Source organism: Nematostella vectensis, chromosome 11, assembly GCF_932526225.1.
Source record: "Nematostella vectensis chromosome 11, jaNemVect1.1, whole genome shotgun sequence".
Classification (NCBI taxonomy): Eukaryota; Metazoa; Cnidaria; class Anthozoa; order Actiniaria; family Edwardsiidae; genus Nematostella; species Nematostella vectensis.
The window spans coordinates 13,616,057-13,623,378 of record NC_064044.1 but is presented as its reverse complement, the minus strand read 5'-3'; the positions used below and the strand labels follow the sequence as shown (position 1 = coordinate 13,623,378).

At 37.7% G+C, this 7,322-nt stretch overlaps 1 long non-coding RNA gene across 8 annotated transcripts; it reads right to left on the bottom strand.

Annotated features, from left to right (window-relative positions):
* Positions 1-293: 293 nt before the first annotated feature.
* On the bottom strand, positions 294-6,395 carry LOC116601257. 8 transcript variants are annotated; one of them, XR_007314173.1, is made up of 6 exons: positions 4,395-6,395; positions 4,046-4,182; positions 3,916-3,967; positions 1,431-3,522; positions 741-785; positions 294-661 (listed from the first exon to the last, which is right to left on the bottom strand). It is a non-coding gene; the product is annotated as an uncharacterized LOC116601257 (long non-coding RNA). The 8 variants fall into 8 exon arrangements; XR_007314174.1 differs by having other exon boundaries at positions 294-785; positions 1,431-1,509; positions 1,967-3,522; positions 4,395-6,394; XR_007314175.1 differs by having other exon boundaries at positions 294-785; positions 4,395-4,712; positions 5,059-6,393.
* Between the last annotated feature and the right edge of the window lie 927 nt (positions 6,396-7,322).

Here is a 7,322-nt window from a genome sequence, read left to right as displayed (position 1 = left end):
AAGATTTGCGATATTTTCGAAAAAAAGAATATAACGTTTGTTAAATGCATGAATTTATTGAAATACACAAGTGATACCAGCCTCCATAACTATTCCGATCTCGTGTGTAATATAAAATTGTCTATAATGAGGTTGTACTTGCTCATTTTCTTATACCAAGGTTATGCCATGCAAATGGCATAACCTTGGTATAACCTAACCTTGGTATTTCAACCACAAACCATTTGCATGCAAACCATGCAAATGGTTTGTGGTTGAAATTTGGAAATATTACATATTTGGTTGAAATATTACACAATGAATAAATTTATTTGAAATAATTTCATTTACATTTATAATTGACCCTACACAGGATTGTTTCGTTTGTGCGTGATACACTATGGAAAAGAAAAGCGGTATCACTTTGATTATGTTGTCCCATTTATTGTTCTGAAAAAGATTGGATTTCCTGAAGGACGATTTTGCACGATATGTTATGATATAAACATCTGCAGGAGTTGATTGATTGGAGTCGTAAAAGGTTTTCTTCCACAAGTCTAACAGACAGCCAAGAGTACAGGTTGCCTAACTTGTCCTAGGACATGAAACAGTGGTCTCGGTCAAACAGACGCCCTGCCTCGATCTCCAAAACCATCCGTTGCCTCAAGATAGGCACATCTCTCTGAAATATTTTTTTTACATTCAGGCAAAACCCCATATAAGTAAAAACAATTTGGACTCTACTATATACATTATCTTACCTGCTCATAACCGATGGCACTGTATAGCCCTAGACATCTAGCAATCTGGCAAAACATTAATTTATTATTCCGATGTGATGATCAGCAGCATAAAAATATTACAACATATAGAGACTAAGTAATATCCCTTATATAGTAAACACCTTATAGTAAAAGCTTACTTGGCAAACAAAAACACCGCATGTACCGCAAGTTACGCGTAAATATAATTTCCCTTTAATACGGTACTGAAACAAAATACATACATATATTACTCTACACGGAAATAGAGAAAAAAGGAAATAGGTTAATAAAAAATTACTTTATCTTAACGGTGACATTTCGACAATAGAGCGAAAACTATTGCTGGCGGCGAAGCATACAACTGAAAACTGACTAGATTTTGACAAACTACAAAGTTACATGAACAATTTACATAAACTCGCTAAAATATAACAATAGGTAAAACCAGCATGCCTTGGCCAAGGACTCGCTAAAATTTATAACATGTAAACACGGATAGTTAATTGACAATTGAGAAAAATAACAGTAAACGCACAAACAGAACAAGAATACAGTCATTGTTTCCTACACCGCAGTCGTCCGAATTTGTTTGAAGTGGTATATTCTGTTGACATACAAGAACTATCAGGAGCGTAACCCTAAGTTCTCAGTCATAAATATAATAAAAAAGGATGCTCTCTCCTATACCTTATTGGTTTTAAGTAGAGTCCACTCAGACATCACAAACGAAGATCCATTTATGACAGCGTCATAATAAATAAGTGCCCTGTATTAAAATGATGACAACAACGATCAGATTGCCCCGCTTGCAATTAGGATACTCGGTTGACCATCCGCCCCTATCAATCGGACCATACTGGCACACCTAGCGCTACTTGTGACCAAATAGTCCTCAAAATCAAGTCAATAATCTAAACAAAATACTTTTATATACACCAAAATAGGATCCTAGGGGTTTACCTCGTATTTGATAACGTAGTTTTATACTCTATGGCCTTACATTATAGGACTGATGATCTCTTTGTCCTCCTCTCCAGATAGTGAGTCAAAATGACATAGCGACAAGTAATGGTTAGTGATATGTTCTTTAACTAAACATCAAATATGAAAACAAACTGTAGGATTAACTTATCAAAAACTGAAAGCTATTTGCTTGATCTGGTCGAAAGCTTTATGACATACACACGCACGCCACGCAGCACACTCACACACACAAACATTACCACAGGTGTCGAGTGCTTTCCTGTATTGACTGGTATCAGCAGGGTGTTGTACTCAAAGAACCTGTACCTACAAATTCATAACGGCGTTTTATATCATTACATCACATGTAATGTAAAATCTTTTGATGAAAGTTTGCAGCAACATTTAGCAACATTGAGCAATACAAAAGAAAAAGCAACATATTAAATGCGCTGGTGTCTTTTAATACAGAGGGGGGGGGGGGTGGGGGGAGGGGTTCTGGTCATTTTCAAAACGTTTGGGAATCTCTGTTGTACTTATCAATATAGAAAGTATCTGACTAAACGATTAATGCCTAAGTCCATCTAACCTCTTGTTCCCCCCCCTCCCTCCCCTAAAAAATCACGGCTAACGCGTCTGCTGTTAGAAACGATTGTGCGCTGTGGACGTATAATAGAAAACACCATGTTAGAAAGGGCTCAAACCTTTCTCGCAGCTGTCTCAACCATTTTTCAGGTACACATGGATTGTCCTGGAGAAAGATGTCCATTGTTGGGTTTTGTAGATTATCATTTTCTTTTATCAACACTCAGTATTACTTCTTACCGTGTCATTGAGTCAATTGCTATCTAACAATGTCGAGATATCCTTAACTGTGCAGGGGACATCTTCGATAAACCCAATTATTCATGTGCTCAAATGCCTAACACTGCTGGCTAGGAATAAAAGGAATTGTCCCACCTGGGAAAAACGAACAGAATTTTTTTCCCAGCAACTTTTAAAATTGATATTTTCGGCATCAGAACCAAACAACGAAATATGCCGTTTAAACGTTTTTGCGGGATGGGGGCTCGTTTGTATGCCCTTCGTAGGTGACGTACCTTATGCACATAGCTTGCAGTAGTCTCTTCTATTGAAAGTTGCTTGCGCTAAACACAAAGTCGAATAAGATAAAGAAAACCCTTTTTGGCCTTTTTCGTAACTGCAAACTCAGAAGCCAGAATAAAATTTACACTTGGGCTTGTAAAAAGTTTGAATCTCATCGAATAGGCGTTCTCCTTTAAACACAAGAAGTAGTATTAGTTGATTGGTTGATTTATACCACATCATAGCAACATTATTCGGATAAATATTTAAAAAGAAATCAGGCGTTTTGAAATACCATTTCCTTATTCGAGAAATGTTTAGAAAATACTAAAGAACCCTCTTTTTAGTCTATTCCTTATTCGGATAAGTAGTTAAAACGAAATCAGGCGTTATGAAATACCATTTCCTTATTCGAGAAATTTTTTTTGCAACGAACGCCCAGGGGTTTTTCTTTGGGCGCTGTTCTTTTATGTCATTAGGCGCATAGGTATTGACAAGGACAAAAGGAGAGTCTTCAATTGCAATTGTAATTTGTGGCATTGTGAGCATGTCCTACAAGATTTTATTATGAAGACTGTTAAAAGAGTGGGCACTACTAAAGTAAAGCTGACTGCTGCTATAGCTTCAAATGGAAAGACCCTCCTGTATGTGTCGGGGGAGGACTACCACTGACTACCACTAACACTTGTCTTTTACTAGCTATGTGAAACTTGGCCAGTGCTTGATAATTCTGGAAAATGAATTAAAATACATTAGCTTTATGCATTTATGGTATGCCAGCGCTATGCTTCTCTGTTGTGTAAACATTTGTATTACATGAGTCTGTGATATCCTTTTGTAGCCTAACCCCAAACTAAAATTTTACTTTCTTGTATCAAGAAAAATTGGGGCCCATGACTAGCTACACATGACCCCACTCCCCCTCAGCAATGACATATATGACAACACATAATGCGTCAGTTCAGACGTTCTTAGCGCGCCAGTGCTGGTGTTTGTGTTCGATGGTGTTTATGTGCTCGATACACAGGTGTAGGGCGGGTAATATGATTTTCCCCTGATGAGTCATACCCACATATCCAACAATTATGTATAAACATGTAGCATTAATATGAGCTATGAATACCTAGAATTCCTTCTGTGTCTTTAGTTGCACTTGCAGTACTCGTAGCTGTTGCCTGAATGAAAATAGTTATTATAATTGATGATGACGACGACGACGACGACGACGACGATAAATTACACCAAATTATTACCTCCTGACTCATCATAGATGATTGGGAATCTTGAACAGTATTCCGTTCCGGAGTTTCTAAATGTTCCTTCAGAGTGGGGTGCAAATATCTTGCTTCCAAATTTCGTCGCAATGTGGAATGAATACGTAAAAGGTGTCCTGCTCAAAATATAAGAGAGACATTAGTATCGAATTGCCGTCATACATCGCGACAATTGTGAACTGATAATCTAGGTAAAGTTTTAAAGCACTTGTATTTCTTAATGATCCCGCCACTTGCAGCTAAAATGAAATGTTTGCCCGGTTACCTGAAAAAATACTATAAATGTATTATATTCCAACACAAAGGCAACAATGTCCAATCAACTTACCTCGAGAATCTATCCTTCTGACCACAGAACCCAGTACTGATGTCTTGCAGCAGCAAACACTGGGACCTGAGAATGTGGCAAAGGAGACACCAAATCTGCGTCAATATTCTGGAGCTTGAAGATAGCAATACCTACCAAAAGTTCCGTGCTTTTATCTTTGCACAAAACAATTAATCTGCCCTCTTTGGGGTTTGAATACAATTCGTCGACATTTTGTCGGTATGCTGGGACACTGATTCTGAGGCCTGTAGCCTCTCTTGCATCCAAAAGATTGTAGAGATCTTCTCTTGGTTCACAAGGGACACTGTTGTGAATCACCTATGAAAAAGAGCTCATTTGTATGGTCAATACTTTTAGTTGCTAAGATATTCTGCCCATTCCGCGAGGGCCAAAGATCGTATTTTATTTAAATTAATGTCGTGAGATACTCTTTACATACGGCACGTTCTCCCAGGCTCATATATAATCAGCATATTCAAGGAGTATATATAGTATTTTAGTATAAATCTACTCGCATACTATCACAAATCCTGCCATTTGATTGGCTCCCATATTCACTATCTATTGAGCTAGGCATTTCAAAATGCTGCACAATATATTCTAAGTTGCAAGAAATTTATAATGAATACACCATTTCCAGGGTTAGTTGATAGATATAACTCACTGGTGTTAATTCAGCAGATCCAGGGAGGGTTGTACAGGCACTATCATCCTACAGCCTTTTTATTTAGAATGAAAGTTGTTATTCATCATCAAAACAATAATCAATCAATCCTTTATTTTGACATCAGGTGAAAAATTAATGTATTTTTATGCACTCTGTAAGGCATTCCAATGTTCAATATGTTTAGTTAAAATTGTCTGTATGCTTTAGCAAGACTATGACAATAGTACAAACTTACAATTCGCCCAAATTTATTTTGTTTATTATCAGTCTTTTGTCTGATTGAAAATTTAGGACAAAAAGGAGATTGTGGCCAAGCACAGAGAGTTTCTAGTTAAGATGATAACAAATAATTTCAAAGAGTTTGCGAGGAATAAACTACACAATTGTTGATCAATGCGATTAATTTTGGTTCCTTTGTTGACAATGACGGGTCTATAGTTTATATTGGTATCCTAGTTTATAGTGGTATCCTACCACTATAAACAAGCATTAACACACGTTTCGTAACATTTCCAAAACTTACCCTTTCGCGGTCAGCATGGATGTACGGTGGCCCATAAGGGACATGTTTAATATATAAATTTTTTTCTTGACGCCCACCTTTTTTTTAACGGAACGGACGCCCAGCTCTTTTTTTCTACGAACGCCCACCTTTTTAACTCGTGAATGCTTACAAAGCATTTACGAGTTATTGGACGGACTTCTGGGTCACTCGATCGTCAGATCGTTGGATCGATCATCCGTAAACTTTTTGTGGTCTTTCTGTGCTTTCGCAACACGGCAATTTTTAGATCCTCCTGTAAACTTCCGGTGACCATCTTCCGGTTAAAGCTTAGTTCTATAAAAGAGCCTTGTCATCGACCTGTGACCGCTACGGTCATTACGTGATATAGCCATAAGTCAGAGAAACACAAGGGAAAAGCCTCTGTTAGCAGGGCCTTTCTTTGCAGGGTAATAAAAGAAAGCCTCTGTTTGCAGGTCAAGAAAAATAGTATGGACTTTCATAAGTTGTTTTTTCCATAATTTTTTTTTATAAATTAAGTGCTAAATATCAAGAAAACTCGGTCAAACACGCTTATTCATCAAGAAACGATCAATAACGATTTTGCGAATTTCTAAAATGTTGACATGCTTAAAATACATATGACTGTATCTTGATTAATTATGTCGGGTATTTAACTTCTGTTTCCGGGGAGAATAGGGCAAAATTTGACATGCTAGCAAAAGCAGTTCGAACGGTGAGATACCAATTAGGATAAAATTATTTTTACTCAGAGGTTACTACGACAATGCCTCGGTGGTATAGTGGTTCTGTCGCTTGTCTAAGAAGACGTCAGAGACCGGAGGTTCGATCCCTACTTGTGACGTCTAATTTTTTTTTCTTTTTTTCTTTACTTTTTATGATAATAATAAATAATCAAACTGTTCTTGGTGTTTCATCACACCGAAAAGAAAAGGCATTGTTATGTACTCCCAGCATCTTGGATGTGTTCACCCTTTGTTCAAAATTCATCCTGTATATGTTTTTTTTGCACACAAGAAAATATCTAGAAAAACAAATTTGCATTCACGAGTTGGCTCACAGAGCCCTTTGATTTTTCTTGACGCCCACCTTTTTTTTTCAACGAACGCCCAGGGTATTTTTTCTTGACACCCTCCTGTTTTTCGCAACGAACGCCCAGGGTTTTTTTTTTGGACGCCTACATTTTTTTTCCAGCGGGCGCCCAGTGTTTTTTTTTTCAGCGCTCAACTTTCACAAGAGACCGCTGACATGACGAGTGAAGGCGTATGTTTCAAAATGGCGGTTTCATACTGTTTTGCTTCTCTCGTTTTCTGTATAATTGTGCCTGTACATGTCGAGGCAGTACGATACCATCCAAGGGAAGGTGATCGATACTTACTTATTGAAGGCTATTTCAACATGGGCCTACAGTACAGTGATATATTGTCTTTTCTAAGTACCTTTGACGGAGTGGTGCTTTTGTTGCGTCACCTTAAAAGGATACTGCGAAGCATGGGTTTGCAACGAAGAAGAGAACATACTGATATTGAAGCAGTTGTTACCTTTATCGAAAGAGAATTAGCAGGGAGTGGATCATGCGTAGGCTACCGCCAAATGCATCAAAAGCTTTAGCTCATTGTGATTGATAAAGAGACTGTTAGATTGTTGTTGACTGTCCTCTACGTCCAGACGATGTAGAGGACAGATCAAGAAGGAGGCTTAAAAGAAGAAAATATTCTGCTCCAGGTCCTAACTTCAT